This window comes from Mauremys mutica, chromosome 2, assembly GCF_020497125.1.
Source record: "Mauremys mutica isolate MM-2020 ecotype Southern chromosome 2, ASM2049712v1, whole genome shotgun sequence".
Taxonomy (NCBI): Eukaryota; Metazoa; Chordata; order Testudines; family Geoemydidae; genus Mauremys; species Mauremys mutica.
Genome location: NC_059073.1, coordinates 60,643,895 through 60,661,585, shown reverse-complemented (window position 1 = coordinate 60,661,585; position 17,691 = coordinate 60,643,895). Strand labels below are relative to the sequence as shown.

Below are 17,691 nucleotides of genomic sequence, written 5' to 3'. Positions count from 1 at the left end.
ATTTATTGTGGCATTGATTGGAGCACATCACAGATTCCCCCTTCTATCCAATGTTTCCCATAATCCCTCTACAGCTAAACATAGTTCTGTGCATGTGACTTATTTCCCCAAACTTCCACCTCCAATTCTCTTTATGTGGCATATGTGTGGAGAAAGAAGTTGCACATTGAGCTGGGGTGCTCACCAAAATGGCTTCACTGGGGAGCTCAGGCTCATGCTGTCCAAAAGGTGCCATTTAACACTGACAGTGTTAGAATGCCAGTTTATTATACATCAGCCACTCGCAAACCATCAGCTAGTAAGAACTTCTGGACACAACCCATTACCTAGGCTAGATTACAAGTGCCGACCTAAACGCAAAAGGCTCCACCTCTGACATCAATTCTACCCCCTTTCTCCACCATATTGTATTTAAATATCCATAAATTATAAAATAAATATTTGCCTGACAGTGGATGTTTCCTCTAAAGTTCATTTCTTTCCCTTTAACAACTCCTAATTATCATTGGGTGGGAGAGTCACTTAGTGGTTTGCAGTGACCTACACACCACAAATAATTTTACTGCTGTAAATAAGGAAGTCTGCCAACGATGACTCAGTATTTAAAACATTTTATTGTAGCCAAAGGCTTACTGGAAATGACTTACTTGTTCATATGCACTGTGAACTCTGATAAGAAACAAATAATGCAATTGGTCATCACTCGTTTAGCACAAGTATACATTAGGAAGCCTTTAGCTTCTGTTTTCTTTCTTTAGAAGCTGTACAGTCAAGACTAATAGCTTTCAGATTTAGAGGCTGACAGAGCTCCCGCCTGAGCCCAACAACCATTAATTGGCCAGAGGGGGTCAATAACAGCAACAAGGGAGATACTTCTACCCTCCACTCCTAAGAGGACAAGTATGCTGCTACTGTAGAGCTCACATATCCTTGTGGCCTAGGCGTGAAAAATCGAGCTTAAATTCTGAATCTGCAGCTGTATCATTCACATGGTAATTTGAATTATCAAGCCAGTCTGTACAAAGAATCACTGAGGCAATAAAGCCATCATTTTTTAAATAGCTCAATATTATTCGAATGTCTTCTTGCCACAGGTTGAGTCTCATCCTCTGAATATCTAAAGCAGACCAAAGAAAGTGACTTAACTTGTAGATTCCTCTCCCCGTGAAGTTAATAGAAGTTTTGCGACTGACTGCAAAGAGAGAAGGATCTGGCCCTAAATAACTGAATCTGCAAACCTGGCAACAGGCCATGCAGGACTATCATATACCAACATGCAATTTGAACCATGAGTGGAAATGCTGAAAGAGCTAGAGTGAACCCTAGCCAGCCAACATACTGACTTTTGGAGAGATAAAGCAGCAAAACAAATTGTTATGGATCCTAAAACAGCATCTTTTCCCTAAACAAATCACCTCACAGTAGTGGACAATTCTGAACAGAGGCAGCTCTGCTCCAAGCGTTAGTAACCGCCACTTAGAATCAGAAGATGCTAAAAGCCTAGGGCCTGATCCCGCAAAGCCTTACTTACCTAAGTAGTCTATTCGACTTCAGTAGGAAAAACTGTATGAGACAGGATATCTCATGTGAGTAAGACTTGCAAGGATTTGGTTACTGATCCTGAAGGTCACAGATCAAGCTCCAAAAGAGGACAGGTTATGTTGTGTGCCTGAGGAGAGAAGAAATCAGTTTAGCGCCATCACATACTCGGTTGTACCACACACAAGATCAGGGAGAAACATTTTCTGACATTAACAGAATTATTTTTGTTTTTAAATGGTAAAGAAGGAAAATATCCATGACATTAGGGAAAATGAGAGAAACAGCAGAAATAGCTTAAGATATATTGCAGCTTGCCATTTCTTAAAAGCCTCCGGCAAATATGTAAATTAAAATCTATACTTCAAATACTACTCTGTTTGTCTTTCAAATTATGTTGCATGAACCTTGAGAATACAGCGTAATATTTCATGTCAATAAAGTTATAGGGCAACAGCATGGGAGAAGCAGGGAGACGCCTGACTGGAGGCTCAGTAGAGAAGGCCCTAGTAACAGGAGGGGACAGTTGGAGGAAAACTACCTGAAGGAAGGGAGTTGAGGGGGCCATCAGGAGGGAAGGCCACAATGGGAATGTCAGGGATGGGACTGACTGGTGAATTAGGTGGGAAGCATGAGCAGGAGGTTGGGGAGCCAAATGCACAGAGAGGTAAGGCCTCTTCACAATGGACCTTACAGGTGGTGTGTGTCTGCTACTTCTTTCCCTTGACAAAAGAAAGAAGAGAAGAGTCAAAAAGAGAGGGGAGGCTAGGAGGCAAACACACACATATTGGCATTGGTAGCATTCCAGGAGTTTAGACATATGAGGCATTGTCAGTAGCAGTAAACTAGCACTTAAAAGGTTAATCTGTTTGAGGGGTCATTGCTGAGTGATGAGAGACAGTCTTCTGCTCCTATAGGGGCTAAGCTTACTATCTCCTCTGCATTCAAAGCCCCTGTTTATCTTATGGAGCAAGAAACACATACTTCCAGCTGTGTTGTTTATTTACAGGCTAGATTTATCCCCGTGCAAAGCCTGAAGCAAACTGGGTTCTGTGCAGAAATCTCCAAGGGGGCTAGAGGAACTAACTCTTACACCCAACTCATGGGCAGATCTCCAGGGCTGCCTTTCCATACACTGGAACTGTAGACTGCTACTCCTTGCCCCAACATAAACCTTCTAGGCTACTGAATCCATATAATCATTACCCCATTCCCCAGCCTGACCCCCAACCACCCTGTAACAAAGTCTTTGGAGGTTCCTTCCTCAGGGAGCCAGGGGAGCCTGACCACACTCAGTTAGCTACACTGAGTGGTCACAACCCAGTCCCCACTTCCCTACTATTTGCAGGGGTGGGGTCTGCCCTTTGTGGGCCTCTTTAAGTCTCTCTCCAGCTGGGGGATCAAAATGAAAGTAACAAACCCCCCATGCATTCAGGGATACTCCCTCCTTGCAGTCCCAGCAAAGGGGGTGGGTGGTGAGTCTATAGTGCTGCCCACAATCTGGCCCCAGTGCAATGGGTTTGGGGAAGTCACTCTGGCTGGGTCATGAGACAGGCTCAAACGGTCTGTCTTACCCTGGGACTCTACTCAGGGTTGGGGTGAAGGTTTCCTGCCTAGGAATTCTCTCCACAGCTTCAGTCATCTGCCCCTCACCACTGACTGTGAGCTTTCTCTCTTTTAAAGGCATCCTCCCTATCATGCATGATTGATAGGCCTGCTGGGTGGGACTAGCCCTGCCACCAGGGCCTCTCTGGCCCCTCCCTCATCCATTGGGGTCTATACACCCCATCACAAACTCCCTTACGTAGTGGCTTATTTGGGGCTAGTATTATGCTACACTCACTATGTATCTGATGCAGACAGCCATATGCATAGCCTTACAAAAGGGCTTAATGGTCCAGGGAAACTTGATCTGAGTATCCAAAGTAGGGGTGAATTTCATACTTAACGAGTTTTCCTTTAAAAACGGTTTATTAATCCCTCATGTTTGTTTTTGGGTATTCCTGTAACTGGTTTAATCTTTTAATGAGTAGCATCGAGGAGGACTTAATCTGCTGTAAAAGAAAACATTTGTCTAATCTGGGCTACATATTAAATGAATTATTACCATTATTTATAAGTGCCAAAACCTTGCTAGGCACTAATTTCATTGGCTGGTCTTTCCGGGTTTATACATACTGTATATATTATTTTTTCAACAGTGTTTTCATAGTAGCAATCTTCTTTCAGTAGCAGCCTTCGTACTCCCATTTTTAAGCTCACTAACTTTATGAATGATCTTTTGATTAGGGTATATTTATACATTTTGGTTATTTAACATAATTGTAACAGCAGCAAATAATCAAATCAATTTCCCATAATTGCTAAAAATAATACATAGATTGGGAGCGACAGAAACATCTGCAACTATTATTCATAAAATCATAATAATCAGATATTGTTCTTTACACATTGTAGGACAGACCTCCTTATATATTCAGTCTTTAAAAAAAAAGGACAGAGGCCTACATTTCCAGACAGATCCATTCATTTAGGTGCCTTCTTGGAAAATGAAGCCTCTTAAAAAAATGTTTTTTCTTTATTTCCATCTTTTCTCTTCCAAAAAGTTAGGCTTTCCCAGTCTGTTTGCCTGGTATACACAGACCAGGACAGAGTTCTACAGGATGCTATGTATGTGGGTTAAGGTTTTAGAAAACTTGTATGCTATTATACTCTAATGTTTAAGACATGGCACATGCTCATGTAGTCAAAGATTATGCAATATAATACACACAAGGGGTCACAATTCAAGTTATGGTGCAAACTTAACTTGATCATTTCCTGACTCTAAGCTTGCTAACAGTGAGTGCCACATTAGATTTCTCATAAGGTCATTTGTTGCAGAGAATATGCATAATGCAGGGTGTGTTTTCTTTCTTCCTTTCTAGGGTTTTTTATATTCTGGTACATTAGTTTCTATTGAAGTCACTTGACATATTTGTTGAATTTTTTTTTAAAATGGCTTTTTAAAGCTGTTGACTCTTCTTCCCTTATACCTGCTTAAATGTAGTGTATAGGTTATTTTAATCACTGTGTAAAGGTTTACCTATATGTATGTTTTGGGGTCAGAAGACAGTGGGACCAGGTACAAAAATCAGAGTCCATGGTGAATTAGCAACGGGATCTTTCACTGACAGTCTATTTGAAATTACTGATTTCAAGAACAGACCAGGCATAACTTGCTTTTGAGGCTAGAATTTTCTCTGTGCTTTCACTCCAGGACTACAGATCTTTCCCCACACACACATTGAGTCAACCAGAGCCACAATAGGTATGTCTACATTGCACTACAACACCTGTAGCCCACCCACATCAGCCGACTTGGTCCCATATGGCTCAGACTACAGGGCTATAAAACTGCAGTGTAGCCGCTGGGCTCAGGCTGGAGCTTGAGCTCTAGGACCCCGAGAGCCCAAGTCAGCTGACATGGGCCAGCCACAGGTGTGTTATTGCTGTAGACATATCCTAAGGTAGCTTCAGGAGTCCCACTGCAGTAGCCCCTGCAGCTGCTACCTCGTCCCCTCCCCCTGTTCCCACAACCCCAGGAGAGACTAACCAGTGGCTCTGCAATGTCAAACCAAATCTTCTAGCCTCTCATCTTGCCCCTGTCACACATAATCAATTCTGCTATGTCCATGGTCCTCCAGGCCCCAACAATTTGGGGGGGAAAGGTTTTCCCTATAGTGACGACATAACGTAGGATACTGGTGCAGTGTAATTTTAGTGGTACAAATGATTCAAGCAGTTTTCTTGTTTAAATTATGAGAATAGCTGACTTATATGGAGGTATGTTCCTGGCATCAAAATCAGGCATTTTCTATAGTTTCACAGATTTACTTCAAGACCTGTAATGACTTTTTTCAGTTTATGCCACAGCTTGACCACTAATCAAATGTAGTGTTGTGTGTGTGTAAGGCTGAAGATTTGGTAAGTTTTTTTACAGCATAACCAGTCTTCTATGTAGTATAATATATACACTTACATATACACTTCTGCTCTTATTTACAGCAGTGTAAATCTGGAGTAATTCCATTGACTTCAGTGAAGTAAGATACTTAGGAGAAACAGGTCAAAATTTGGCCCATACGGTTCTAGGGCCATCCTGGGATATGCACATTCATCCCTCCTGAGGTCAATGTGAGAAAATGGAAGCTGATTCTAACCCTGAAAATTTTTTTATTAATGTTTTGGACCAACTAACTCATTTGAGAAGGAATAATATTAAATGTGAGGATTCAGATGCTAATGGCTACATCTTGCACGTGGGGGAGGAGAGCGTGGAACGTAGTCTCTGCCCTTTGGCCATGCAGCAGACTTCAACAGTCAACCAAATGCTAAGCGAGAGGGTTAGCTAATGTACCAGTCAAAGCACCATGAACTTAAGGGGGCATACTCAGAACCTCAAGCATGAATGTCGACATTTCCAGCTCATAGTAACCTACATAATACTTGTATTTATAATAGTAACAAAGGGCACCTCACCATGCGTTCCCCAATTCTGTTCCATGGAGTTCCTGCAGCACACAATGAATTTTCCAGCATCCTGCCAGCATGCCTTTGCAATGTAAGTATCAGCAGGATTTGTGCTGAAGGCCCGGATTCAACAAAGGCCTTGCTTTATTTTAAGCACATGTTTAAGTATGTACTTAAGTGCTTTGCTGAACACAGAGGGATGTGATTGCTTTGCTGAATTGGGATCTAAAAGAATAACAATTTATATAAATTTTTTAAGTATTTGATTAACCTGTTTCAAAGATAGAAATGGCTATCTGGAAAAGCACAATCCAGCACCACAGGCTCTCTTACTTTATGCAAGTTGTTTAATGACCCCAACTTTTAAAATTTGTCAGACATAAAAGCAGTACTAATCTGATTAGTCAACTGTGATTGAGTAAATCTACTGTAAAAATGGACTGTGCACTGGTTTTGAACATGATACCGTGCAAGTCATTTGAGAACTGCCACTGTGAAACATAAAAGTCTCTTTGATGGAATATTTATTTCATGAGTTACAAAAAGGAATAAGCATCGTATTGTTTATTTTCAGAATCACTTGTAAAATTTTATTAGTGGAGGAGCCGATACTCAAAACATTCAGGCAAAAACCATGCAGTGCAGTAAGAAAGAGAGATGAAAGTTCACCGAAATGGAAATCAAGTGGTTAAGTCTAAGGACTGCTTGCGTTATTTCTGTTAGTTTCAGCCCCATAGGAATAAGAGGAAGACATATTTTGGAAAACCGCATTTGTTAAGTTGAAAAAGTCAGCACACTTTGTTGTGTGACCTTGGAAACTCACACCAAGCTTTCTTGCTGCCCCTCAGAACGTTTCTGGATGTCACTTTGGCAGTCACAGCTACTAATTTTAAAGCAGAGAAGACTCTTCGTTCCTTGGGGCTCACATGAATTGCAATTAGACTTCTAAAAGGCAAAAAAAAAAAAACTCTGGCAGCTGAAATAAGGTCCAGGGAAACGTCAGCATCACCGATGAATAGGTTTCCTATATGAAAAGAAGTAGGGGATAGGCCTGCGCCACAAAATTTTGGATCTGGATCCAGGCTTTGAAGACCTGATGTCTGGTGCTTTGGGTTGGCCCATTATAGAGAGAGGAATCACCTGCAAATTTTGGATCCAGACCCAGGTTTGGTTAACTATTGTGAGTGTGCACACACACACACACACACACACACACACACTTTACAAGAGTCAATCAACCTGGAATAGGTATATGTGTATATATATATGTGTACCTCTACCACGCTATAACGTGACCCGATATAACACGGGTTCACGTATAGCACAGTAGCAGCAGGGCTCCGGCGGCGCTTTAAAGGGTCCGGGGCTCCAGCTGCTGGAGCCCTTTCGCCCCTACCCTGGGGCTGTGGCAGTGGGGCTCCACCAGCGATTTAAAGGGCCTGCGCTCCCTGCAGCGGCTGGAGCCTGGAGCTCTTTAAATCACTGCCGGAGCCCTGCCACCCCTACCCCAATATAACAGGGTTTCAGCTATAACACGGTAGGGATTTTTGGCTCCCCACGACCGCGTTATAGAGGGGTAGAGGTGTATCTATATGTTGATATCGATGAGTGACAAGTAGTATTTCATATCTAATCTCATTGTCTGAGTTGGTGGGAGTTTTGTCTGAGTTAGGAATGCAAGCCTGGACCCTTTCTGAGGTGAACACAGTGACATCAAACTTCATCGTCTCTAAAGAAATCTTTAGAGATCAGTTGATTTTCACAGGATAGGGTCTGACTGGTTAAAAAGTCACTTTTGTAGTGCTGAAACCAAAAGTTTCACCACATTTCAGAGCAATGAAATTGGAGTGATTTAATAATGCTTTTTTTAACCACTGGGATAACAATATATAGGTAAATAACTATGTGCACAATATATAACTACATGTACACACCACCAAATTTTTAAAAGGAGCCTCTTCCTAGTCTCCATTTCATTAATTACAAGTGGAACATACTGTTAATAACTTATCTTAGAATAGTGCTCAGATGCAGCACCAATCAGGACTGCAATCCCATTGTGCTAGGTGCTGTACAAACACAAAGCTTGAGATGATCCCTGCCCTGATGAGCTCACAGTTTAAGAAACAGGCTGACAGCATTTAGACATCTAACTACAGCTTATAGTGTTTTGGCTGAGTAAGGAGTGCAGGATCAGACACAAAACTAGCAGAATTTCTCAACCTTAACCTTAAATCCTATGTATAAAAAAAATTAAGTTTCCTTCAAATAGTTCCCTTCCCTACCTATTTTGAAGCAGAATTTTGAAAAAAAAAAAATTCAGGAGCGCAGAGGGCATTTTGTGTAGACTGGGCCAAATTTTCTAAAGACTGAATCTAAGCTATCTTTTCCCAGAAACAATTTGCACCAGCAATCGTGTAATTAGGGGAACAAGTACCCAGATGTGAGGCTATAATTGAATTATGCCTGCATTTTACACCCACAATTCAATTATGGCTATGAATTTTACAGAGAAAATTGAGAATTTGGCCCACAGTGTTCCGCAATATTTAGTGTTTCATAAAGTGAGTCTGGCCATTTATAGGCATGAAGCAATCACAGGAACTGGTCTCCTTAAGTCAAACTTAACAGGATCTAAATGGTTGATGGATAAAGCATAAGTAGTAGAGGAAAGGGGTTTAATATTGCTCTTCAGGAGTATAGGCTATAAATGTAATACTTTTTTTCATGCTGGTCATATGTGATCCATCCAATCAATACTAAAGGGAAAAAAAGGGTGACTATAGTATACACAAAACATTCTCAAAACATTAAAACCTAATTGTGTTAATTAGATTGCTGCTTATCAATTGTTAGAATTACCATATGGCTGCATCTGAACAAAACAATGCACATGCTGATTCGGGTTCAGTGTTACTTAGTGCATAGTCCATGTTGCAGAGACAGATCTAAAAGAAATGCTGAGGGACGAAACAGGAAGACATTTGCCTCAACTCCTAAGGTATGCAAAAGACAGGGTCTATAAAGTATGAAATTTGCCATTGTGAATCAGCCTCATTGCAACACAACAGGATGGGGCTAATCCACACTTGTTTCTCAGAAATTAAGACTGCTCTAGACCAGTGATTCTCAACCGGGGTACACGTATCTCTGAGGGTACGCAGAGGTCTTCCAGGGGTTACATCAACTCATCTAGATATTTGCCTAGTTTTACAACAGGCTATATAAAAAGCACTAGCGAAGTCCATACAAACTAAAATTTCATACAGACAATGACTTGTTTTTATTGCTCTGTATACTATACACTGAAATGTAAGTACAATATTTAAATTCCAATTTGGTTTATTTTGTAATTATATGGTAAAAATGAGAAACTAAGCAATGTTTCAGTGTGCTATGACACCTTTGTGTTTTTATGTCTGATTTTGTAAGCAAGTAGTTTTTAAGTGAGGTGAAACTAGGGGAACACAAGACAAATCAGACTCCTGAAGGGGGTACAATAGTCTGGAAAGCCTGAGAACCACTGCTTTAGCCCATTGCTGTTTAGCAGTTTTAGAAACTCACAATCTAGTGTTTTTCATGATCAGAATGTTTATCATGTACAAATTGTGACATCTGTTTTTAAAGGAAATTAGTATTCGGATTAGTTGATAGGTCTCAAGTTGTGTAGTTACAGCCTTATGAACTATGGAATCCCAAACAACGTTCTAGACTGCTTGTTAGGGATGACAGTGGGTACAGAACGAGCCGTGAACAACTCTTTGTTTAATTTCCAAACAGTTATATAAACACAGCTTGCTGACAATCTCATAAACTTCATTCTCTCCTGAGGTCTTTCTGCACAACTTCATCAACACACACAAATTGAGCATTTAAGAGGTTTACTTTAGTTTGATAATAATCTATTGGGACTGATCATAAAACTAAGGTATCTAGTACAAATATTCTTTCACATAAACACATCACCTCATGCCATTGTGGGCTCATTTCTGTATGGGTTATCAAATTCTTAACACTATTCCATTCCAAATGAGGACAAACTGACATATTGTTATAATACAATGTCTCAGGGCTTGTGCCCTTTGAAAAATTCAGAGGACCAGAACATGAGATCTATTTTACCAAGGAGAATCCCTCTCCCAAGAGTAGAAAATGGTAAATCAGCTAAACAGGGAATGTGTGTGCTGGGAATAGGGGTGGAAGGAGCATCAGTAGTGAGAGATGGGGACTGAAATTCATGATCACTTAAAAACCATTAGCAAGAGACCATTCAGAATGCCAGTAATCATTACTTACCCACTTCTGATTGGTGGTGCAGCAGACCTGGTGCCATATCCCATACTTCTTGCTCCGGCAGCACTGTAGAGGGAATCAATGGGAGCATTGCTTGAGCAAGGCGTGCAGGATCAGACTCACTGAGTGTCAGGCTTGAGAGCCCTGAAATACCTAGGCAAACAGGGTGAGTTAAGGACAGACTGACTGTCTTATTGGCTTTTGGGGACTAAATCAGAGCCTTGAAGTTATTTAATATAATCCTTTGTTTCAAATTCCTTTTTTAGGTTTCTATCCTGCCAGCTCCAATGCACAAGGCTCACCCTATGCACTGAGTAGTCCCAGTCAGCACTCCTACTAGAGTGGAGCTTTAATCAACATGGCCCAATCAGCCAAGGAGATCGGTGCATAGATCTCCCCTACTCTGTGCTAGAAGAGGGAAAGTCAGGGCTTGTCTCTATTTCCACAGCACTACCTCCCCCTCCAGCACCATTCCTGGGTCAAGATCTGCTGGGGTGGGAGAAGCTGGTGGGAATTCAGTATGGAGTGGGTGGGACTGGGACAATGCTGGCTGTGCTGTTCCCTCCACCAGCCTCAAGAGATTACATAGAACCGGTAAGACTACATTATCTTTCTGCTAGGTGTCTCTAGTTAGGGAACCCCCTGAAGAAGTGTTGTGGAGGGCAGAGACCCAGAGGAAATACTAGTAACCCCCTGAATATTACAGTGCTCTCTAGCACTGTTCTGGAACATTGGTTCAGTACAGACTCTGAGAAGAGTGCCACCTAACAAATACAAATAATGTAGTTTAAGTTCTTTGCATTAAAAATACAGATCAGACCAAACTCTTTTAACTGATCTCTCAGCGCTCGTTAGCAGAGCATAATGTATACTGGCTTTCCTCTGGATACTTTGTTAGGTTGTAGGCCAGCTGTACTGCTGAACTAATTATAAACAAACCAAAGATGACAATTTGTTTTCAGTCCCAAACAGGCTGAGTTTTAAAACTCAGACTGTTTTTTTGCACTTGTAGTTTGTGCCCACAAATAAATTCAGTCAGAGTATTGCAGGTGCAATTCTCTGTGGCTGCAATAAGTGTGTGCAGATCTCAAACCACCTGGGGTTACACACAGATTAGATAGTCAGACATCTGTCTGTCCTCAATTTGTCCCACAACTAGCTACACCTGAAAAGTTGTTGGCAGAAAAAGCGAGGAGACTCCATTAAGGCCACTTTAAAAGTCATATCCAAAATGCAGTTTTATTTTCACAGAGCTTTAATCCTGGTTAAACATTGCCAGGCTGTAACTTGGTATTTTGTGGTTAAGAATTCTCCTTGTTTCACTGTGATCTTTTTACATGTAATGAGACGTGCAAAATATTTTATACATATGTCATCAGAGCTTTTTGATCGGTCCCTGAATGCAGTCTCTTCCCACCTTCAAGATTCATACCATTTGAAGCAAGCTAATTTTACCAGCATCATAGACCTAAATCCTTTTCATATTTAATGCAATAGGAGTTTTACCATTGATATTAATGTGAGCAACATCAGGCACTGGGCTGGGATTGATGTATGGTGACTATTTGGCTCCAGGTCTACCTCTTCATTGGATATATAGCACTAGTGGATACACATCCCAGTCAGCTCCTACATTCTTGTTTGCCAGAACCCAAACTGATTGATCATCAGTTCATGCTGAGGGGGTTCTCTTTTCTCATTTGTTTTTCTTTTGTGGCTGAGGAGGGTGTTAGGAGGACTTAGTTTTGAGAGAGATCATTTCAGCCTTTGTTCTTTTTAGCCTTTGTTCTTTATTTGGGCTAATCAATTTTATTTATTACAGTGTATTTTTATAAGGATTGTACAAATGCATAGGGCACTGCATGGGCATGTTTTAACAGTATGAAATAAAATAATAAAACATAAATAAAATAAAAATAGTAATTCTACCAACATTAGAGTTAAATATGAATCATCAGCACTGTGCATAGAAGTTACCAAGGACAGAAGCATGTAAAACCACTTCTTCACCTCCTTGTGAGATCCCACTCAGTAAACGTAACTCCCTAAGGGCATGTCTTCACTGGCAACGTTAAAGCGCTGCCACAGCAGCACTTTAACGTGGCTTGTGTAGTCGCGGCACAGCGCTGGGAGAGAGGTGCACTGTCTACACTGGCACGTTACAGCACTGAAACTTGCAGTACTCAGGGGGATGTTTTTGGGCTTTCAGAAATTTACTGGTCTATGAACTTATTGCTCTGCTGAAACAATTCATTTGACTCCTGAACAGTATTTCCTAACCAGGGACCAAATTTCACCTTCAATCCCCTCCCCCACCTGCTGTGCAACAGCAATGAAGTAATTTGTTCACATTCACTATTTGCAAATATGGACCTCAGTAAGGGTGTAGGGCTCTGGTCATTCCAAGCTGCCGACATGATAGGAGCTTTAGTAAGTTTGATTTTCAATCTGTGAGCTGATATTGATTCTGTAGTTGTTAATGCTGCAATACTCTGAAATGCATAGCGCCAAAATTGAGGCAAGAATTTGATACAAACGACAAGTCTTTGTACATTGAGCCTGTTTATTTCCTGCCTTCTTTTTTGGAGTTCTTCTAGAAACTGCATTTTATTATAGTATTTCTATCCAGAAGTGAGACCTTTATTTTTTATCAGCTTAGTGAAGAAGAAAGGACTGGAAGTTTCTACATCTAAGAAAATGCCCAAGTATTGAAACTTATGTTGTAATTCATGGCAGTTCTAGTGCTCTCAGAAGGCATAATCTCTAAATCACAAGAAATATCTGTTGTTGGGACCATGGCTGATAGAAACAGAAGTTGACTTCACAAGGAACCTGCCAGCAGATGGCAGTACACTTACACCTAACTCTGTAAAACAAACTGCGCACAAAAGAAATTGATACTTCAGTGAGGTCACATGCCATTTCAGAGAAACCTGATAGTTTTAGCGTACTAGGAGCCCATTTAACATTATCTCTCAGCTATTATCTCATCTCTATATTTTATCTGACAGTTTTCTAACTCAGCATTTTATATACATGCAGTACACCAGCCTAAAGGTCAAGCATTGCTACAAGTGTGTGTTACTAGCTTTCTTCATGTTTGAGAAGTTTGAGTGAACCATATCAGTTTTTAATAGTAAGATTTTGTATAATGCTTCTTACTGTGACCTTGGTGGTGCTATTTGCTGCATCCACCTGTATTTTCATTTTGACTGAGTGTTCATCACAGCCAATATCCATATTCAATTAATCTAAACCTGGGAGTATGGTAGCCTTTAGTCTGTAGGCATGCTATATTTATAATACCACATTTATTATTTTCAAAAGTTATTAAAATTAGCTAGTACCAACCAACTCCTAGCCAAGTGAGGGTATAATTTTTTTTTAATTTTAAGATCATATAGATATTTGTTTATGGACATTCACATTACATGGAAATGAATACTCACCATAAATGTGAATCATTTTCTATATTTCTTATGTAAAAATATCCTATGTGGCTGTTTTATTTCCTGATATCTGGTAATATTTATACCTTTACAGAAAAAAATTTCAAGTGACCAGTGATTTTGGTGCTCAAATTGAGGCACCCTAGAAAAACCTGACTTTCATGCTCAACACTTTCAGAAAATCAGGCCTCTTTATGGGATTGCAAATTGGGCACCCAAAAGTGCTGGTCACTTTTGAAAATCCTGGTCTACCTGCACACAGCTGCCACAGGCACTGAATTCACCAGTAAAAATAAAGTTTCCAAACTGTTATTTGAATTATTTTAGCTGTGAAAGAAGTCATGATCAGGCTTTCACATGAGATTATAGCTAGGCCAAAAGTATCAGTTTGGGTCTTTTGGTTTTAACAAGGTTTGGGGTTCAGGTTTAGTTTGGATAACCATCTAACTAGAGAATGACCTGAGACACAAAGTTCAAATCTGGATCTAGATCCAGACTCCTCAAAGATCAAGGTTATTTGGACATTTTTTTTAAATTCACTCTAATACAAAGAGGTGGCTAGCTGTGAAATTCAGATATGCATCCAAACCTTTCTGAACAGTAGGAGCTTTCCGTTTCAAGCTTTTAGTTTGTGCTTCTCTCCTTTCAACTGTTTGGATGTTTATCTGAAATTTATCCAATGTACTGAAAGTTTTTGAGTCTGCAATACTAGACTAGAAATCTCACAAACAGCTTTTTTTGTGGTATTTTGGCCCTTTCAGTAGTGAACAGAAATTCTGGATGGAAAAAAAGTCTCCAAACTTTTTAGAATCTCAGTAAAGACTTAATTTGGAGTTTGTCCTTAGAAAATGGCAAAGGTAGAGGGTTGTAGCAGTGCCAGCAGAAAGAGCAGCATCAATAAAGTGAAATTGTTCTTATTTTACATTAACTGGCTTTAGGAGATTGTGACAGACCTGTCTGACCCCATGAGTGTCTTGTCAGGTGACTTCACTTAATTTTCAGTAATTCAATTAATATCTAACTCAGTATGGCTGCCTTACACACCACAAAATAAATCAAAAGTCTCACACTGACCTAAACAAAAAACTTGTTTGGCTAAGGTAGATGGAGGATTCTTCCTCACCTCTCCTGGGTTTAACCAAGAATTGCCATCTGATAGAAGCAGCCAGCCCTTTTTATCTGGTCTGCTGAGTCCTGATTGGCCTGTGCCTGCTCCCACCAGTCTGTGCTTGTTTCCTGGGCCCAGAATCGAAATTCCACAGCATGAACCTGCCCCTTTACCACCATGATGTCCAAATTGCCAGGGCTTGTGCTTTGAGAGAAGTCTGTGTCCATGTCCTCATCAACCTCGTCACCGTGCTGCCGTTGCCTCCTTTTGCAGGTTCTGGTGCTGCATATACTGCAGGATAACACGTGAGGTGTTTACAGTACTCATAACTGCTGCGGTGATCTGAGCGGGCTCCATGCTTACCGTGGTATGGTGTCTGCAGGAGAGCAGAGTGGCAGCGGAAGTGTGATGATGGTTTTCAGCCCTATTGTACCATCAGCTGCCAGAGCAGGCGAGCAGAGTGGCAGCGGAAGCGTGATGGTGGTTTTCAGCCCTATTGTACTGTCTGCTGCCAGCGGCACCCAGGACACAACAGCAGCAGTTGAGCTGAGTGGGCTGCACGCTTGCCATAGTATGGCATGTGCCCAGAAAAAAGTTACGAAATGATTGTCTGCCATTGCTCTCATAGAGGGAGGGGCGACTGACGACATGTACCCAAAACCACCCGCGACAATGTTTTTGCCCCATCAGGCAGTGGGAGCGCAACCCAGAATTCCAATGGGTGGTGGAGACTGCGGGAACTGTGGGATAGCTACCCACAGTGCAACGCTCCGAAAGTCAACGCTAGCCTTGGTACTGTGGACTCACTCCACCGACTTAATGAGACTTAACGCGCTTAGAGGGGACATACACAATCGACTGTATAAAATTGCTTCCTAAAAAATCGACTTCTATAAATTCGACCTAATTTCGTAGTGTAGACATACCCAGGGGTATTGATAAGGCACTGTTAATACACACAAATGCGCCCCTCTACTCTTACACTTATTTCTTTCTATTTTTCAAACAAGGATGGTTGATTAGTCTTAAAGAATTCTAGAATCACTGTTTACCATTTGCCTGTATTTTCAAACTCTCCAGGTCCTTTGAATTAAATTATTTAACCCCAATGAGATTTGCATCTTCTCATAATTTAGCATACCTGCATTTTCACTCAATAATAAAGTTATTAAACAAAACCAAATATAACATCTAAGTGAAGCCTTGACAGGCCAACTGGGGACTTTTCACCTACCTGATGATCTGATATGTATTATTACCCTATGCAGTACATCACACCACCAATTTCAGTCTATGAGACAGTGCTCATGCTTGAGAGAGCAAGATTTTTGAAGTAAGATTTCATTTTGTACTGCTCAAAATGCATTATTAAAGACTAGCTATAGTGGGTTCACTGCATTTTCTTGTGCTGATTCTGCAATTTGACCAAAAAGCACTTTAATTTGTCTGTATTTGTTATGAACCTCGTCTCCTTTCTGCTCATGAGACCACTACCCTATCTAGGGTTCTGATTCTGCAATGGGATCTGTGCAAGGGAGCCCTTACACATTTCATATACTGGAATAGTGGTATAGAAGGGTTGAGCTAGTTCAGGTTGGACAGGCAGGATAAAAAAGGAGGAGGTGTTGCATGATGCATCAAGAATATATACACTTGTTCTGAGAGCCAGAACGTGATGAGGGGCAGATTGGTTGAAAGTCTCTGGGTAAACATAAAAGGGTTAAATATTAGGTAGCAGTCAACTTCAAATCAGGAAGACGAGATGAATGAGGCATTTCTAGAACACATAAAAGACATATGCAAAACACAAGATGTGGTAGTAATGGAGGACATTAATTACCCAGACATCTGTTGGAAAAATAATGCGACAAAACACATTTCCAAAAAGTTTTTGGAATGTACTAGGGACAACTTTTTGTTTCATAAAGTAGAGGAAGTAAGCAGGGGGACAGCCTTTTTAGACTTGATTCTGACCAACAGGGAGGAATTGGTAGTGAATTTGAAGGTGGAACACAATTTGGGTGAAAGTGGTCATGAAATGATAGATCTCATTATTCTAAGGAAAAGAAGGAGTGAGAGCAGCAGAATAAGGACAATGGACTTCAAAAATGTGGTCTTTAACAAACTCAGAACAGGTAGATAAGGTCCCATTGGAAGAAAATCTAAGGGAAAAAAGAGTTCAGAAGAGCTGGCATTTTCTTAAGGAGACACTATTACAGGCACAAATGCAAACTATCCCAATGTGAAGAAAAGACAGGAAGAATAGTAGGAGGCCAATATGGCTCCCTCAGAAGCTCCTTAATTACCTGAAATCAAACATGAATCCTACAAAAGATGGACACATGGACAAATTGCTAAGGAGGAGTACAAGAGAATAGCATATGCATGTAGGAACAAAATCAGAAATGCTAAAGCACAAAATAAGTTACACCTAGAAAGAGACATAAAAAGCAATTGGAAGAGGTTATTTAAATACATTAGGAGCAAGAGAAAGATGCAGGAAAGTGTAGGTCATCTACTTAGTGGGGAAGGAGAGCTAATAACTGTTGATACTATGAAATCTGGGGTGTTTAATACCAATTTTGCATCAGTCTTCACTAAAAAGATTATTGGTGACCAGATACTCAGCCCAAGAATATTTGGATAAATTGGATGTATTCAAGTTGTCAGGGCTTGATGAAATTCATCCTAGGGTACTTAAGGAACTAGCTGAAGCAATCACAGAATCATTAGGAATTATCTTTGTGAATTCATGGAGGTCATGTGAGTTCCCAGAGGACAGGAGAAGGG

General features: G+C 40.7%; 2 long non-coding RNA genes across 5 annotated transcripts in view; one reads left to right on the top strand and one right to left on the bottom strand.

Moving 5' to 3' along the window:
• LOC123364692 overlaps positions 1-10,616 on the bottom strand; it is a 38,627-nt gene extending 28,011 nt beyond the window's left edge. For 2 of the 3 annotated variants that reach the window (XR_006577226.1, XR_006577224.1), the window contains exons 1-3: positions 10,348-10,616; positions 6,875-6,996; positions 1,532-1,669 (exon numbers count right to left, since the gene is read on the bottom strand). This is a non-coding gene — a long non-coding RNA (uncharacterized LOC123364692). The remainder of the gene's footprint in view (positions 1-1,531; positions 1,670-6,874; positions 6,997-10,347) is intronic. The other variant, XR_006577225.1, reaches the window with a different exon arrangement.
• LOC123364693 overlaps positions 10,388-17,691 on the top strand; it is an 85,072-nt gene continuing 77,768 nt past the window's right edge. For both annotated transcript variants that reach the window (XR_006577229.1, XR_006577227.1), the window contains exon 1: positions 10,388-10,510. This is a non-coding gene — a long non-coding RNA (uncharacterized LOC123364693). The remainder of the gene's footprint in view (positions 10,511-17,691) is intronic.